Source organism: Bombina bombina, chromosome 5 (assembly GCF_027579735.1).
Source record: "Bombina bombina isolate aBomBom1 chromosome 5, aBomBom1.pri, whole genome shotgun sequence".
NCBI lineage: Eukaryota > Metazoa > Chordata > Amphibia > Anura > Bombinatoridae > Bombina > Bombina bombina.
The window spans coordinates 229,468,026-229,487,674 of NC_069503.1; the positions used below are offsets into that span (position 1 = coordinate 229,468,026).

The 19,649-nt window shown below is 33.6% G+C and overlaps 1 long non-coding RNA gene across 1 annotated transcript in view; it reads left to right on the plus strand.

Annotated features, from left to right (window-relative positions):
• The first annotated feature begins 2,502 nt into the window (after window positions 1–2,502).
• Window positions 2,503–19,649, plus strand: part of LOC128659288 (uncharacterized) — a 152,478-nt gene continuing 135,331 nt past the window's right edge. Inside the window, exons 1-2 of the long non-coding RNA XR_008402328.1 lie at window positions 2,503–2,562; window positions 3,996–4,061. This is a non-coding gene — a long non-coding RNA (uncharacterized LOC128659288). The remainder of the gene's footprint in view (window positions 2,563–3,995; window positions 4,062–19,649) is intronic.

Consider the following 19,649-nt stretch of genomic DNA (forward strand, 5'->3'; position numbering starts at 1 on the left):
TGGCAGAAAATTATTTTTATGTTGTATGTATGTGTGGCATTCGGTTGGATAACTTTGTGTGGTATAGATGGTCCTTTCTTGTTTTTTTTTTGTTTTCCCTTCTCCCCCCCTGTGTCTCTCCCCTCCCCCGTCACCTTTACTGAAAAGAGATATTAATTTTCCTCTATGAAAGGTGTTAGATGTTTGTCTTGGAACGTGGGTGGCATCACCTCCCCAATCAAAAGGAAAACCATAATCAACCAATTAGCTAAACACAACCCTGATATAGTATTATTACAAGAAACACATCTAAAAGGGGTGGAAGCTGCCAAACTTCGTACCAGATGGTTTGGGGAGGTGATAGCCACTCCATGTTCCAAAAGAAAAAGAGGGGTGGCGTTCCTGATTAATAAAAATTTAGTCTATAATATTACCAACATGATACTAGATCCCCAAGAAAGATGGATAGTTTTAGAAATACAAATAAAAGGGGAAAAGCTGATAATTTGTAATATTTATGGCCCAAATCTATATGATCCTGACTTTTGGAATAATCTAATTTTTATGCTAACAAAATACATAGGTCAAAATTTAATTTTGGCAGGAGACTTTAATCTGATACCAACAGCAGTATTAGATAAATTTAGCTAAAAATCCCCATTCTGTAAGCAGAAGGCAGAAATATTCAAACTAATTATTAAAAATCTGAAACTGCATGACATCTGGAGACTGCAATATCCAGATTCGAAGGTCTTTACTTGTGATTCTAGTTCACATGGCTCCTTCTCTAGAATAGATTTCTTTCTCATATCTTACCCGCTGATTAAAACAGAGACTAAGGCGCAAATACATGATATAATAATTTCGGACCATGCTATTATTTCACTAGATATATGTTTAAACTCACATCAGAGAAGGGTAGTTAATAATTTCTTCTTCCCAAAATTTTTAGTAAATAATCTGGAATTTGGGAATTGGTTAAAAAATAAATGGAGGGAATTTGCACATCTAAATAGGTCCTATAAAGAAAAAATAGATTTTTTTTGGGAAACCGCCAAAGCCTTTCTAAGGGGTGAGATTAAAGCATACATGGTAACGAGGAAAAAAAAATATTTCACAAAGAAGTTCAGTTATCCAGACAAGTCCAGAATTCTTTTCACAAATATACTAATGTACCTTCCAGATCTACTAAAGAACACTATAGAAAAGCTAAAACAGAAAGGGATATTTTTTTTAGACAGAAAACGTTATCAGAAGAGATAAACTTAAGCGCCAAATATAAAGGTCAGTTCGGCAAATCGGCTAAATTCCTTTCACGGTTAGATAAAGCGAGGAAGAAAGGGAATACAATAGAAGCAGTCAATGACGGTGCAAATAGGGTTACAGACCAAAAGAGCATTCAAAAAGTATTTTTAGAATACTACCAAGAACTTTATTCCCCTCAAGAAGTTAATTTGGATAATAAAGACTTCTTCTGGCGAAAGATAGGGCTACCTAAGCTACCTGCAGATTTACTTACTACTTTAAATAAACCCATTACTAAAGATGAGTTAGTTGAAGCTATAAACCATGCTCAATGTAATAAGGCTCCTGGCCCCGATCAGATTCCATCCGAAATGTATAAAATACTAAAATTAGACTTGGCAGATGTTCTAATTCAACTGTTTAACAGTTATTTTATTTTGGGCCAACCTTTGTCTAAGTATTTTTCAGACTCTATAGTATCTTTGATTTAAAAAAAAGGTAAGATCCCAAATCTTACAGACCTATCTCACTACTTAATACAGACTTCAAGTTACTGACATATATAATCTCCAATCGTCTTAAAATATGCCTCGACCCTATTATTCACCCAGACCAAACTGGTTTTATGACTGGCAGATCAGCGACTAAAAATACTCGGAAGGTACTACTGTTATTAGAACATCTCTAGAATAAATTACATACAAAAAAGCTAAACAATTTAGATTTCACATTAATAACAATTGACGCTGAAAAGGCCTTTGATGCCGTGGTTTGGGATAATTTATTTTCTGCTTTGACTAAATTTGGGTTTTCTGGCCATTTCTTGCAATTTATAAAGAACTTATACGATCAGCCAAGATCCTCCATATTAAAAAAATGGTAGTCAGACTCCTTATTTTACTCTTCATAGAGTGCCCTCTTTCTCCATTACTAATCAATGTATCAATAGAGCCTTTGGCAATCTATCTACGCGAAGAAATACAGGGCATCAAGTTAGGAGAGCAAAAATTAGTATTATCTCTCTATGCAGATGATCTTCTATTGTTTATTAAAAATTCTAAGGAAAGCATACCTAAGGCCCTGAATTGTATTGGAATATTTAGTACCTTTTCGGGATATAAAATTAATGTTAATAAATCCGAAATACTTTGGATACATAAAAGTAAAAAAAGTATACAGAAACACTCCTTTCAGGAATCTTCTAGTATTCAGTATTTAGGGATTAATATCCATGCTGATCCAAACCAATGGTATATATTAAATTATCTTTTATTTTTTAGAAAAGCTACAGAAAAATTGAAACAATGGAGGGTATTCCCTATTTCTCTCTCCGCGAAGGTAATGATCATCAACACTATTTTATTTCCACAGTTAATGTATATTATGCAAAACATCGCTTTACCTATTCTGAATCAAGATATTAAGAGATGTAATAAGGACTGTGCTAACTTTATTTGGAATAATAAGAGACACTTATTATCTATCTCAAAATTAACTCTCAGACCCGAAGACGGGGACTTATCTTTTCCAGATATTAAAAAATATAATATCGCAAATTTAGCTCGTTTTGCTGTCGATTGGATAACGGAAGCCAATTATCTTACACCTTTTTCCTTAGAAAAGGAAATGTGTGTCCCTTATTCACTTTCTGCACTGCTTCATTGCCCGATAATCCATCTTCCTAATAATATTAAAAATATGAAGATGATATGTAACTCGATTGAAGCATGGCAAAATTTAAGTATAATGTTAGATATTAATTTTTAACTAACCCCATATCTTTTAATTCAAGGCAACCCTCAATTTATACCGGGCTTATCTTACGAGGTTTACAACAAATGGTCACAACAGGGCTTGACTCATGTTCATCAATGTTTAAACTCTTCATTGCAAATGAGACCCTTTTCAGATATTGCCAGGGAATTTAAATTACCCAATAAGAATTTTTATGCATATCTTCAGATGAGACATTTTGTGATGGGAACTAAAAAAATCTAACGTAAATTCTAGCGGATGGGCGCAAATTAAATCTTATATAGTAAGCTATAAAACTGGTAATCATAGTATAGCATTACTATATAAAATTATGCTTGCGAAACAAGGTCAATTATTAATTAACAATTTGATAGAGAAGTTGAATATCTACTATGGGGATATTTCGTCAGAAGTAGTAATTTCATCCTTTAAATGGGCTAAAACTGCTACTTTTCCTACATCTTGGAAGGAGTCCCATCTAAAGTTGCTCAATAACGTTTATCTGACTCCTTGGAGAGTTTCTAAATGGAATACCCACTCTAACGATAATTGTCCAAAATGTAACAATATAAAAGCAGATTTAATACACTGCTTCTGGCTGTGTCTGAAAATTGCTCATTTCTGGAGAAAGGTAGAATTCTGGATAAATAAAAATCTAGAGAATAAAATTAAACTGACATCCAGAGACATCTTTTTCTTTCTAACAGTAGATATCAAGCAAACAAATATTAATTTTATTAATACAGTAATTGCATTAGGCCGTAACCTGATATTAAAAGAATGGAAAAGTAAGCAGGCACCTTCATTTCCATGTTTTATAAATCATATTTACTCTCAGATAGTTTTTGAACAACTAACTATATCTCCACTAAATAGGAAAAAAACGAAAGCTTTTTTTTTAAAATGGTTGAAAGTTATTTTAAACTACCCATTGAATATACAATTCTCTCTTACTTATACTTTTCGTAGGACCGAATATTTCGAATCTTTATTATTATCTAATGTTTTTCCTGCAGATTGGTATTAAACTTAGCCGGATACGAAGATGGGGTGATGTTGGGGTGCTTGAGTAGATACAGGAGGTAAAATCCTTTTTCTTTCTCTCCCTTCCCTTTTCGCTTTTTTTTTTTTTTTTTCGTTTTGTTTTATTTTGTTATGTCCGGTTTTGTATTAGGTTTATTATCCACCGTGTCACTTGCTAATGCCCCATTCCTTTGGCTAAAGGAAGGGGAATCTACAAAAGGGGGTAATATTTCATCAAGGAGAAAAGTTTTTTTTTCTGTTTTTCTTTTCTCCCGCTCTCATTTTTTGAGACAAACTTACCTATATAAATATTAAGACGAAGGATAGCAGACAAGATTTTTCTTTTTTTTTTGTTTAGACGTTATTGTTTAAAATTTTTCTCTCTCTGATCTGAACAATGTTTAATTATGTGTTTAAAATATGATCTCCACTGAGATGTATCCCTTTTTATTTTGTATACTGCTAATTCTTTTTTTTTTGTCTTAATAAATAAAAATTATGTTTTAAAAAAAAAAAAAATTACCAGATGGTACAAACACCTTAGACTCTCTTGGCAAGTGAAACGCATCCATGTGCATTCCAGTTGTGCCTAGAATATCCCGTTATTGAGTTTGCAATGACTTGCTGCACCAGTTCCAGTATAAAATGTATTTTAAAATTATAGTTTTTAGGGGGGTTTTATATCTGAAATAGCATTTTTTGTTCTTTCAAACCACTACCAATTAGGATATCTTTATTTTATCACTTTCTGTATAGACACATGCTGCTTTATATTATAACTGTCTGTATACCAAAGCCCAATAGTTAGACAAAATACAATTTTAATACTTATCTCTCCTAACCCCCACTGGGAGTATCATTTATTCTGCTGGCTATGTTTACACAGCTTTTCTATAGCCAATACTTAAAGGGACAGTCTACTCCAGAATTGTTATTGTTTAAAAAGAAAGCTAATCCATTTACCCATTCCCCAGTTTTGTATAACCAACACTGTTATATTAGTATAGTTTTACCTCTGTGATTACTTTGTCTGCTTTTTTATCTCAGTTCTTTTAACAGACTTGCATTTTAGCCAATAAGTACTGACTCATAAATAACTCCATGGAAGTTGGCATAATGTTATCTATATGACACCCATGAGCTAGCTGTGAAAAACTGTTAACATGCACTGAGATAAGAGGCGGCCTTCAAGGGCTTAGAAATTGGCATATGAGCCTACCTAGCTTTAGCTTTCAACAAAGAATACCAAGAGAACAAAGCAAATTTGATGCTAAAAGTAAAATGGAAAGATGTTTAAAAATAAAATGTCTCCTAAAATCACAGGCTCTGTTTGAAGCATGACAGTTAAATTTAGATTTTCACGTCTCTTCGTGGATAAGTACTTTTAGCAGGAAAGAGCTATTTTAAATATTTAAACACCTTAGGAATGAGTCTTGAGAATGAAGAGACATATTAAAAAGCCCAGGGATTGAATGTTCAGCACCTAGCTGTAAGTGATTAACAGCAAAGCTTGTGTCTGTAAAAATAAATCCTGAAATATGTCACAAGCCATACAGTTCCATTAATGTAGTTGTTTTTTTCTGACAGACCTTAAGGGTAAGTACTTTGATTGGGGTGGGGGAAAATATTTACCTTAGGACTGAGTCTTCATAATGAATCATCTTTATATTAAATCACACTACGTTTGTAAATAAGCATGGAAATAATTTATATCTCTAGTACAGGGATTCAGTAAGACTAGCACAGCATTAGTCTATGTGCAATGCACTTCTAATAATGCAATTGTGTCTGTGTGCCTCTTTTTGAATGCTAATAGCTTATTCCATTCATATTGTTGGCACCCACACTACTTAATAAAGTCACACGCTTCATCTATCTAAAATAAATCTGCCTCCTCTGTGTATAGTTTTTTTTTTTTTTAATAATGATGCAATTAAAATACACTTTATTTTATATTAGTTTTGGCACATACATATTTTTTAAGCAAAAAAAGTTTAATTTGAGTGCCCTGCTTCATATTCCAAAGACATAGTTAGTGACCCTGGATGTCAAAAATCTAGGCAGGGCTTAAAGGGCCACTAAACTCAAAATATTTTGTGATTCAGATAGAACATACAAAATTAAGCAACATTACAATTTACTTCTATTATTTATTTTGCTTCATTTTTTAGATATCCTTATTTGAAGAAAAAGCAATGCACATGGGTGAGTCAATCACATGAGGCTTCTATGGCCTAGATTTGGAGTTTGGCGTTAGCCGTGAAAACCAACGTTAGGAGCCTCCCTTTCTTACGGACTCCGGTATTTAGAGTTCATTTACCGACACTCCAAAATCACCCAACGCACAAATCTCTACCGACAGCTCAAACCCAGTAGTAAACATATACCGTCAAAATAAACATCCACGAATCACAAAACAAATATTACACAAAGTACACTTACACTCATACAAACACTACACTATATCTATTTTTCATATTTAATAATTAGTCATCAAAATACAAAGGATCAAAGTTGCGAGATCTCGGGTGTTAGAAAAAAAACAACACAAATCCATTTTCCCATTGACTTACATTGAGACACGGGAAAAGACCCTCATTTACCTACATCTAACTAATAAGATTATCACAAATATACACTCATCGATGCATACAAACAATATACACCACATGACATGCAAAAAAAAGTTATTTATTACAAAATGAACACGATTTAGTTACTTTTTCACACAAGCTCATGACGTCACTCACTTTACGAGGAAAACCAGTCTTTGAAAAAAAACTTTACCAAATTTTAGAGCCTCCATTGACTTCTATGGGGAAGACGTGCAGGTGCACGCGAAAGACAGATTTCCCTAACGCACGCAAATAGCGTAGACCTAAAAACTCCAAATACCAGCGCTAGAAAATACATGCTTTTCTGCGTTAGACCCAGCTATGATAAATAGATCAAGAAATGACTATTTCCCTATGGTGGACTTATGGATTGTACTTATTGAATATTCACAACACCATTAAATTGTTTCAGACTTTTATATTACATCAACTACAAATCAACATCACTAGTAACAAACTTTTTATTTCAAAATATTACATTTAAACGGACACACAAATAATTAAAACTTTTCAGGATTCACAAACAGTACACAATGGGAAACACCTCTCATTTACCTTTATTATTGCATTTCATTTATTCAACTCATATGCTTGCAGCAACAGCATATCTACATAGGCTTAACACATGATCAGTCATGGATGCACATACATTACTTTTACCATTCACTCATACATGTGCATTCAAATGATGGGGGAAAAACACATTACATTCTCTATAGGAATCACAAAACAGAACATATGGATTTTAATGTACTTTTAACATCATGATTCCATCACAATAAACCATTAGGAATTACGTACAAGAAGAACATCATTACACCAGATTACAGATGTCACTTTATGGGAAGGAACAACAATGCCAGACCGCTATATAGAAGTCAGCATATGTGGGACACAATCACAATATATACGTACATGTACATAACACGCATCACCCATCACGCAAACACAAAGCACACATTTAGATTTTATTCCGCACACAATAACAATGTAGCACAATACAACAACACAATGAGGATTTCTGAACTACATAGGCAGGGTAATAATATGATGACGTCATTAGAAGATTCAACCATACACATCACAGATTCACGACTGTACCGCCCCTTTCTGAACTTTAACACTCAATACTACAATACAACATATACGTAAATAACAGTTTGGAACAGCATTATTAGGGAGATTTGAATGGGACAATTAATAAATATTGTCAGATCGCAAATCACTTATATATATAATACTACAGATGACAGCCGGAAGTTATTCAGTATTAGTGCCATTTGAATGGGACGCATACAATATTGACATCTCGACAATCACTTATATATACAATACTACAGATGGCAGACGGGAAGTTCTACAGTATTAGTGCGATTTGAAAGGGACGCATACAATATTGACAGCTCGGCAATCACTTATATATACAATACTACAGATGGCAGACGGGAAGTTCTGAATTATTATTGCGATTTTAAAGGGACGCATACAATATTGACAGCTCGGCAATCACTTATATATACAATACTACAGATGACAGCCGGAAGTTATTCAGTATTAGTGCGATTTGAATGGGACGCATACAATATTGACAGCTCGGCAATCACTTATATATACAATACTACAGATGGCAGACGGGAAGTTCTGAATTATTATTGCGATTTTAAAGGGACGCATACAATATTGACAGCTCGACAATCACTTATATATACAATACTACAGATGACAGCCGGAAGTTATTCAGTATTAGTGCGATTTGAATGGGACGCATACAATATTGACAGCTCGGCAATCACTTATATATACAATACTACAGATGGCAGACGGGAAGTTCTGAATTATTATTGCGATTTTAAAGGGACGCATACAATATTGACAGCTTGGCAATCAATTATATATACAATACTACAGATGGCAGATGGAAGTTCTTCAGTATTAGTGCGATTTGAATGGGAGGCATACAATATTGACAGCTCGACAATCACTTATATATACAATACTACAGATGACAGCCGGAAGTTCTTCAGTATTAGTGCGATTTTAAATGGACGAGTACAATATTGACAGCTCGGCAATCACTTATATATACAATACTACAGATGGCAGATGTTACTTTATCGTTTACAAACAATATTGCAGCAACATTGATAGATCACATTCGATGCACATTATACACAACTATGCACTTTCATTCATGTTAGCCTGGACGTGTGCTTGTTACTATAAGATCGCGTTTAAGAAATATTGATTACGCATATGATCAAACATTACAAACATGCACTGTATGTGTGATATTTGACACTTTCACATTGAGATTCATTGGGGGAAAACAACATTTCAGCAAACAACAAAAAAACGCCCACTGTGAAAGCATTCGCGCCGCTCACATACAAACAAGTGAATCCAATCAGCAATCATTACAAACTCACTACCATTGGACTAATTGTACTATAAATCCACCAAACAACATGGCCAAAGCATCACTTGTGATCCACATCAGATCAAGTGCATACCTTGTTACGCTGTTTTGAAAGATGGATGATGATGACATGGTAGACACTGCTGGTGCTGCTATTGGCGAACTAGCTGTTGATCGAATCAGGCAGCCTCGGCGGCTCAGACTGAGAAGAAGGGGTCATCTGGTTCGCGGTCCTCGTGTCTACAGGGTGAGACCCACCTTGGAAAACATGAGCGACTTTGAGGTTTATGATAAGTATCGGCTCAATCGCGAACAGCTCATTGGCCTTTACGATCTTCTTAAACCTCATTTGGAGCCACGTAAGAATAAGGACTGCTGTTCCCGCCATGAGTAAGATGCTAAGTTGTCTATACGTCCTGGCCTCCGGGAGTTTTCAATCCGGAGAAATGTACATGCATGGCCTGGCTCAAGGTACATTCTCTGTGGTGTTTGATAACTTTCTGGACGCCATGGTACGTATCAGTAAGCAATACATAGGATTCCCACAGAATGATGGTGATTGGAGGCGCCTGAAGCGGGAATTCTTTGATATTGCTCAATTGCCCAATGTCTTGGGAGCCATAGATTGTACCCACATTGCGCTGCGTGCTCCAATTGATGACTTGCCCTTCAGAAATCGAAAACATTTTCATAGCCTCAACGTGCAGTATGTTTGTGACGCACGGATGAGGATTATGCATGTGTGTGCGAATTTTGGAGGGCCTAGTCATGATGCTCGCATCCTCTCTCTGTCGTCCCTGTGGAGACCGTTTGAGGAAAGACAAATGCCCCCTGGTTATCTCGTTGGTGAGTATTTGTGCACAACATGGTTAATTAGTTTGACAATTGCCACTGTAGTTTTAAAATGTTAGCGTAATGTTCAGCTATAGGATGCAATTTAACCATTAATTTTATTTTTCCGCTAATGTCTACTTTTAGTTGAATGCAGATATGTAGCATGTCTTACCTTAAATGCTCAGAGAATGCAATGTAACCATTTAGTTTGCATTTTACACAAGTTTTGGTTTAGGAGAAATACGCATATGTAGCATGTCTTAGCTGAAATGGGAAGATATTAGCTAATGCAATTTAACCATGTCATTGTCTCTTTCCGCTAATGTCTAATTTTAGTTCAATGCAGATATGTAGCATGTCTTACCTTAAATGCTCAGATAGAGCATGCAATGTAACCATTTAGTTTGCATTTTACACAAGGTTTGGTTTAGGAGAAATACGCATATGTAGCATGTCTTAGCTGAAATGGGAAGATATTAGCTAATGCAATTTAACCATGTCATTGTCTCTTTCCGCTAATGTCTACTTTTAGTTCAATGCAGATATGTTGCATGTCTTACCTTAAATGCTCAGATAGAGAATGCAATGTAACCATTTTTTTGCATTTTACACAAGTTTTGGTTTAGGAGAAATACGCATATGTAGCATGTCTTAGCTGAAATGGGAAGATATTACCTAATGCAATTTAACCATGTCATTGTCTCTTTCCGCTAATGTCTACTTTTAGTTCAATGCAGATATGTAGCATGTCTTGCCTTAAATGCTCAGATAGAGAATGAAATGTAACCATTTAGTTTGCATTTTAAACAAGGTTTGGTTTAGGAGAAATACGCATATGTAGCATGTCTTAGCTGAAATGGGAAGATATTAGCTAATGCAATTTAACCATGTCATTGTCTCTTTCCGCTAATGTCTACTTTTAGTTCAATGCAGATATGTAGCATGTCATACCTTAAATGCTCAGATAGAGAATGCAATGTAACCATTTAGTTTGCATTTTACACAAGGTTTGGTTTAGGAGAAATACGCATATGTAGCATGTCTTAGCTGAAATGGGAAGATAGAGAATAAGATTGAACTAGATTATTCTTTTCAAAAATAAACATTTGTTAGTGGATTATCGTGTACAAAAACTTTTATTGGAATCAAAATAATATTTTGAGGATTCAGTTTGAATTATGTTCTGTTCATAATTTATAGGTGATTCTGGGTACATGAGCCGGCCTTGGCTTATTACCCCCTTGCGTAGCCCGACTGATGTGTCTGAGGAGCGCTACAATAGGGCTCATTAGAGAACCAGGGCGGTGGTTGAACGAATGTTCGGGCTCCTGAAGATGAGGTTCAGGTGCCTTGACCGGTCGGGAGGAGCCCTCCAGTACAACCCAAAGAAGGTGGCTAAGATCGTTGTAGCCTGTAGTGTCCTGCATAATATTGCACAGCGGGCTGGGATGCTGCAGGGCGTCCAGGCGCAACGAAACCTCCTCAGAGATGAGGAGGATGATCCTGTTCTAGAGGGGCCATTCCGGGACGAGGGGCTCAATGTCAGAGCAGACATCATCAACCGCCACTTTAGACGGTAAATAATAGAAGTTAGACTGGAGTATTGTCAATAGATGTGAACTCTAGGGAAATGACAAGTAGAGAATTGTGCAAACAGGTTAGGATTGTTCATCAAATGCTAAAAATGTGTTTAATTTATTAATATAGGTGATGCTCTGGTCATTGGGTCCTGTAGCGAGTCTTTGCCACCTGGTTTTTAAAGAGGACATCAGCTGGTAAGTATAAATGTATGGACTGTTGCTGGCATGAATTGTACACAAATACATCATATGGCATACATTTTCAAAACTAGTATTTAGTTTACACATTACTTAAAATGTACATACTCAGAAAGGGATCCTCTAGCATGACTACGGTTCAATGTCACACATTAGAGGTTCGTTCTGCTCAATATGACTCATCTTCACACTTGATAGAAAATAACACAAGATGCTACACACGCTTAGTAAGCTAGTGACAGAAATTTATTCTGAAATGGGGGGTGGTAGAGGGGTACAGAACTGATTCACACACTTGTAGTAATTTTTATTAAACTTTTTCTGCCATTAGGGAGCTGACTTAATCTAAAGACTGAAAGGGAAGAATTAGAAGCCTGACAGTGAAGATTGCCCAGACTGACAGTGGAAAAAGCCAAGATTGAAATTGAAGTATACCAATGGGATCATGTCTGGCATTATCTTTCCAATCTGCTGACCTTGAAAAACATACAAAGACATGTTCACATGGTAAGTGCCAACTATTTGATAGAATAAGGCTGTGGAGGCATCCTATTGGAGACACTTAGATTATTTTCTAATTTTTAGATGGTATTTCACAGTCCTCTATTTTTGAAATGATGAATAAGGCACCTATTGAAGATCAACTGTTTACCCCTGAATTGACTTTCAAAGACCATGCATTATCCAGGTTGGTGTACCAATGCATGCTAGTTAAGAATCACAGGAAGAATGTTGAATATTAGTAGCTTACATACATTAGTCATATTTAGTTCATAATTAGATATTTAGGGATTACAATCAGACACTTAGATGATTTTACTTTTTTAGATGGTATTTCAGTCCTCTATTTTATGAACTGATGAATAAGACACCTATTGAAGATTAACTGTTTACCCCTGAATTGACTTTCAAAGACCATGCATTATCCAGGTTGGTGTACCAATGCATGCTAGTTAAGAATCACAGGAAGAATGTCGAATATTAGTAGCTTACATACATTAGTCATATTTAGTTCATAATTAGATATTTAGGGATCACAATCAGACACTTAGATGATTTTACTTTTTTAGATGGTATTTCAGTCCTCTATTTTATGAACTGATGAATAAGACACCTATTGAAGATCAACTGTTTACCCCTGAATTGACTTTCAAAGACCATGCATTATCCAGTTTGGTGTACCAATGCATGCTAGTTAAGAATCACAGGAAGAATGTCGAATATTAGTAGCTTACATACATTAGTCATATTTAGTTCATAATTAGATATTTAGGGATCACAATCAGAAAAAGGAATACATATTATAGTTGATATAGAGGTATTTGAATGGACATGAAATATTACATTTATGTTCAGCATACATATATATTATTGAAATGTGATATACATTATTATGTATAATTAGAAATTCAGATATTTAAATTTAATTTTTAGTACACAATATAATGGTGTATGTTTATTTTATTTATTTTTAAATTTAATTAATAAATATCTTGATAAAATGTTGAACAAAGTTAGAGCATAGACACAAGATGATTGTAAATGTATTTTATGAATATTTGACAACGTGTGTATTAACTTTGTTAAAAAAAAAAAATTAATTTCAGATTGTCATCTGATGACTTCCAGGAATATTTTTTTGTTTTTGTTTCAGAAACTTTTTATTTTTTAAATGGTAATAATCAACATTTTATTATTAAATACACTATTTTGAACAGATTATAATAAATATCCATATAATCTGTCAATAAAAAAAAATTTGACTCCCATGACTGGTAGTTGTCTATTTGACAAGCACATGCATAAGATCAAATAATGCATTAATTTTAGAAAATCCACTGATTCAGAGAATATTAGATTAAACTATCTTTTTTAAATTAATTGGGGAGTGAGATCCATCGATGCTTTTCTTTTGAAATTCTTAGATGTTAAAATAATTTCGGATATGTAGTCAAAATTTGAAATAAATTATTTTGTTTCACTTTTAAGAAGGGGAAGTGGTTCAATTACATTAAAGTGACAGTGTTGTTGAATGTAAAATTAATTTTATAAGATCTTGTATCTTCCTTAGGTATCTCAAAACATTATTTTCTTAAATTTTTTAATTTTTACATTTATAAATGGTAGGTCATTTAACTTCATATTTTTCACAAGCTAGTTATTGGATGCCAGGTTAATAGATTTTATTTTCTAGTGGAGTCATTTAAAGGGACATTTAACTATAGTTATTAATATTATGTAGTTTTTAAAATCTTACCTCTTGGGTTAGACATCACATATCTATATATAATTTTCATTCCCCTTTAGTTTATTTTGACAATGTTAAATCAACATTCCAAATGTTTTGGTCCTTAAAGGGACATTCACAAAGTATATTGTGTATTGATTTTTAAAAAATTCATAAAAGAATTTAAACATATTTAGAAAGTACTATAGAATTACATTCAGTCTTTAAATATACTTCGAAAAATATACATCAATGCACATATCTTAGTCAATTACATAAGGCATCTATGTGCAACCAACAATCAGCATCAAAATAGCCTATGTAGATATGTATTTAATCCAAGAATATATATAATTACAATCTAATGATTGAATACCAAAACATATTAATTTGTTCAAATATTATAATCTTATCCAAAATGCATACATAACATATAGCTTAATGTCCCTCTAAGCTGAAGACTGCGAAATACATCCTTTACAATATATATTTCAGTCAGTGTGTAAAACAACATGCTAAATATGCTTTACTCATATGTTATACTAATTTAGCAAAAGGAAGGTGCCTAGGTTTCTGAATTTTCAAGCATTATTGTGAAATGTCTCTTTAAAGGGACATGAACTAAAAATATACTTAAAGGGAGACAGTTAAAAAATTAATGATTTATACATTCTGAATGAGTATTCTATTTTAAGCAACTTTAAAAATTGTCTCATATTATGAATGTTCCTCGTGATGTTGCTATCATTACTTTAAAAATAAGGCATTAAATAGATAATTTATTTGCTTCAGTACTCTGGACAGAGCTTGGTTTTTTTTGGTTGGATTAATTTATCCAACAATCATCAAGGACAACCCAGGTTTTTTGCAACAATTGTCCGTAATCTAAAATATCATTATTGATTTGCAAAGAAAGATAACAAGATAATTCTTAACATTTGAGAATCTGATTAAATTATAAAGTTGCTTAACATTTCATGCTCAATCTGAATCACGAACGCTAAATTTGTTTGGACAGTGTCCCTTTAAGAGATTTAAAGAGTGTATTTACTTCTCTTCTTATCTTGACATACTTTGCTTGAAAAGCATATCGAGATAGGCTCAGTAGATGAAGATTGGTGGATGCACAGAGATGCCTTATGTGATTGGCTCAACCATGTGCATTTAAATTTCTTCTGTTGAGGATATCTAAATACTAAGATAAATTGATTTACATTTTAAAGTCTAAACAATTTTCTATCTCTACAGATCATTTGATACAATTGTTTGTTTGTAATGTCTATTTAAAAATAAAGACGCCATTGCACAATAACATATATGAGCAGTTCAGACAAATACAAGCTCGAGGTTTATTTACTAATAACAAACAAACCTGTAGTTTAACATTTATAAACAGATTATCCAAGTTACTGACATTATAACCTGAATTTGAACATTCAGAAATATTGCGTGGGAAACGGATCTTGAAACACCAGATTTGCATCTTTAAACATTAGAGTCTAATGTCACGCAATAGCACACAATCAATGTGCATTATGAAATACATTTAATAGAGCAATATCAATACTTCACAATAAGTCAACAAATTGATTTTATGAACAATAAAGACATGCAATATTAAATGTGTATTTGTATTAAAGAAACAGACCGTAATTAAACCGAAAAATGTATACAACATTTAATAATGTGACAGTATTAGATTTTAAAGAGAATTTAAACATTAATATTTAACGGATCAAGGATATTAAATCTGCGTCACACATATCCGCATGACAGACCCATGAGTTACAAATAAGTCTACATGAAAAATGAAGTAACAGCACCACCAGGAGGTATGTGTAAGGAAGTTACTAAGATATGAAACATTAAGGAACGGCCAATCAGAGTTCATCACACAAACACAACTTGAGTCAGGATGATCTCACAGACATTCTAACAATATTTCAAACCTTTATCCAATCAGATGTACAGATAACTTGTCCCATGGTGCATCTCATGTTTACTTCACCATATAAAAGTCCATTACACGTTGCCATCTTTGTCAGTTCTCTAATGCCTGCAGGCAGTATATATTATTTTTAAAAATATATATTCTACAACCCAGCAGGCATGTCACCTCCCAGGTTCACCAAGCAGGAGAGCGCTGCACTGGTCCACGCCGTCAAGGACTTTTATCCCCAGCTGTTTGGGAACAAGAGGAGGTCGACAGATGCGCCTGTTAAGAAGGCCCTCTGGGAGTCTATCACCAATGTGGTTCAATTGGTGTGTAACGTCCAGAGGAGCCAGGATCAAATCATGAGGAGATTCGGAGATATGAGGTTGCGCTTAACAAAAAAAGTCAACCTCATAAGGGACTGGGTACAAGCCCGTAAAAGAGGGGGCCAAAGAAAGGCCCCGCGGAAACTATACCTACTCCCTTATGAGGTGACTTTATGCGAGCTCCTCAATCTCCGGGTCCCCAAAAGATTTAGATCCTCGCCATCCTCGGCCTCCTCTTCTTCCCTCCCAGCTGCGGGATCTGAAAGTCCTGACGCGGGGGCCAGGGCAGCTGCTTCTCCGTCCGGTGGCCTGGGAGGAGCTGATGGAGAATCTGAACCAGGTAACTATCCAACTTCATATAATATCTTAATATTTGTTTTTGTTTTTTAAAAATGTGTATATAGTCAGATACTTAACCTATACAGATCTCACAACATACACTACATATGATGTTTAGATATCTGATTTTAGATTAGTGACACATGAAATAGGAATGATGTTTCTTGCGCTCTACAGAATATGCGTCACAGAGCGAAAATGGAATTGCGCATACACGTTAACATGGGTTTGCTGTAAGTGGCATTGCTTTATACATGTTGGTCAAATGACGGATGCGTAATTCCGCTTGGAATCATTGCGCAATGATCGCGAAAATGGAATTGTGCAAACACGTTAACATGGGTTTGCTGTAAGTGGCATTGCTTTACACATGTTGGTCAAAATGAAATGTGAATTATTATATATGTGAAGAATACAGTATTCTTATTTTCAATATTATACATAATAAAAAAAGAAAAAAGCAGAATCCAAATAAATTATAACATATGCCCATCAATTGATGAGAATGAAATAACACAAAAAAATAATTTAAGCTACAGTAAACAACACAACTGATTGAAAATAAGAGTACAGGATATATTTATCATGAATTTAATTGAGGAAACAATTAACTCATGGGACTACCAAAGGATTAATAGTTTTTAATTGATTTGCTAATAATGTAAAGATTTTAAACATGGCATGATTTGTATTAATGATATCCAATCCTCATTTAATATATTACAGATCTGGATGTTGGTGCTGGATCCTCAAGCCAGGGCTTGTCACAGTATGGTATGTCTCATTTTAATTGACATTTGTCTTAGAAACATGGACAGAACATTACATACTAAATCCACATTGTTCAATATTTATATGTATCTGCAAAACGGATTTTAAAACTTTTTGCAAATAAGAATAAATAAAACCAAAAAATAGGATTACATTGTAAGACTACTTTTGTTTGGAATTTAAGATATCCCATCTATTCTGGATGTCTTAATTTTAATGTAAGATTCTTTGAATGTCAAATTTATATTCTTCCCTTGTGTATTGCTTAATCTTATTTGTATACATTTTTAAAAAATACACATACTTTTGCATATGTTTAGATTTTAAAAATATAGATTCCATTTTTGAAATTGATCACGTCATTTAAGGGACATGCCAACTAAATTTTACATAGAATGATTTTTAAACGTGATTTTATTGTTTTGTTTAAACATTTTATGAGCTACATTGGTTCAGTCTATTGTTTTAGTTCTTAAAAAAGAAAATGGATTTTGGTTTAGGTTAAACAATGCATTACTGGTATTATCCGGATGTTTTTTTTATGCATAAATTTGCATTTTTACAAAAGTTAAAATCATGTGTTCAGATAACAGTAGTACATAGTTTCAAAAAGTATACAATTACACATTTAGAGCTTCATGTCCCTTTAATAGATGAAAATTAAATAATTCTTAGGATATCCTTAAATAACATATTAGATTGGAATTGCATGCTCAATCCCATTCATTACATCAACATATGGAGTAGAGAACACCAACATTGTCAAATCAATATATTTTTATATTAAAGGGACACTGAGCTAAAATTATTAATGTTGTCTTTCAGATAGAGCATGCAATATTAATCAACATTTAAATATAATACTATAATCATATGTGAAATATTCTATTGCTAAATGTATTTTAAAATCAAGAATGTACGTTTATCTGCAGCTCAATTTTGGTTGACCAACCTGGGTTTTTATTGATGATTGGTGGATACCTTCAACAAACAATATTTATTGAATACAATATTGCTTATCTGCCTTTAAGATTAAAATGTAGCAACATTCCAATTATAATAGGAGTCAATGTAAAATCATTTGGAACAGTTTGAACAGTGAAATCAATGATTGAAATAAATCATGTCTGTGTCCCTTTAATAAACAATAGATTCATTCATCTTTACATTCTTTGGATTAGACAATATTGATATATAATTCACATATTCACTGTTGGAGTTACTTTATAGATATCAGCATACTCTCACAGCACCATAATTACATATTTGTACTAATCAATTTGGTTTTGTATTGTGATAAATATGTGTTGTGTCCTAAACAAGATTACTGTACATTGGACAAATGGCTCGATGTGCCACATGTCTTTGTTTATATTTGTAAACAGCTGTTATTCAAAATGTGGTTTGTGTGTATTCTTTTAAGAACATTGATCAATGGGTATATTTAGATATGCAATAGCATCGTATGAGATGAGTTTGATGTCTAATATAGTCAGAAATTAAACTTATGTTCAATACATCATTTTTAACAGAATCCCCTTGATTCAATCAAGCATTTTTTTGCATAATGACTGCTCTATTCTTCACATTTTCAAGTTGATTATTCTTAACAATCGCTACAGATGTGATTTAGTGCTATCCCAAATGTGTTCACTAATATATATCTATATCATTCATAGAGAGAGTTGGTGTGGGGAGCCCAGAGGAATCCAGCACTGACACAGAGCCACCTTTGCGGTCTTCTGGTAAGTCCATTGACTCATTTATATGTCATTGAAGGTGTATTGGTAATCAATATTATGAGCATGATTCTCATGAAGCATAACATTTGAAACAAACATATAATTTACTCCTCTGATTATATATTAATTTTCTTGGAATATTGAAAGATTAATAATTAAAACTTTCTTAGTCTACACCTTTGTTATTCAGAAGATGTATAGCATATGTTTGTTTCCATGTTCATTTTTGACAACAGTCATCAAGTGATACACACATGAGAAATCTTAAATGTTCTATGTACTATGCTTTTATGATTTTAAAATTAATACAAACAATACATCGAAAATCTGAATCATTGAGAATAACAAATCTAATGTCATTTGTATTCTCCATCAAAATGATGTAAATCATAACTTTGGGTGTGTATATCTTTAATGCAACATTGATGTGTGTCTTTGAGCAACAGTAACATATGTTATAATATCTGATCTTAACGTGTACACAACATGTTATGTTTTACAGAGATTGATTTAACATGTGAGACGGAGGAGGAAGAGGCTGCCTTGAAGTCTGATGGTATGTGAAATATATCTATCATGTTTCCAACATGTTGCTTTATTGGAAATCATTTTATTGAAGACATTCAAAGTCTACAGCTTTTGCACTTTAAAAAGGAATATTATTTG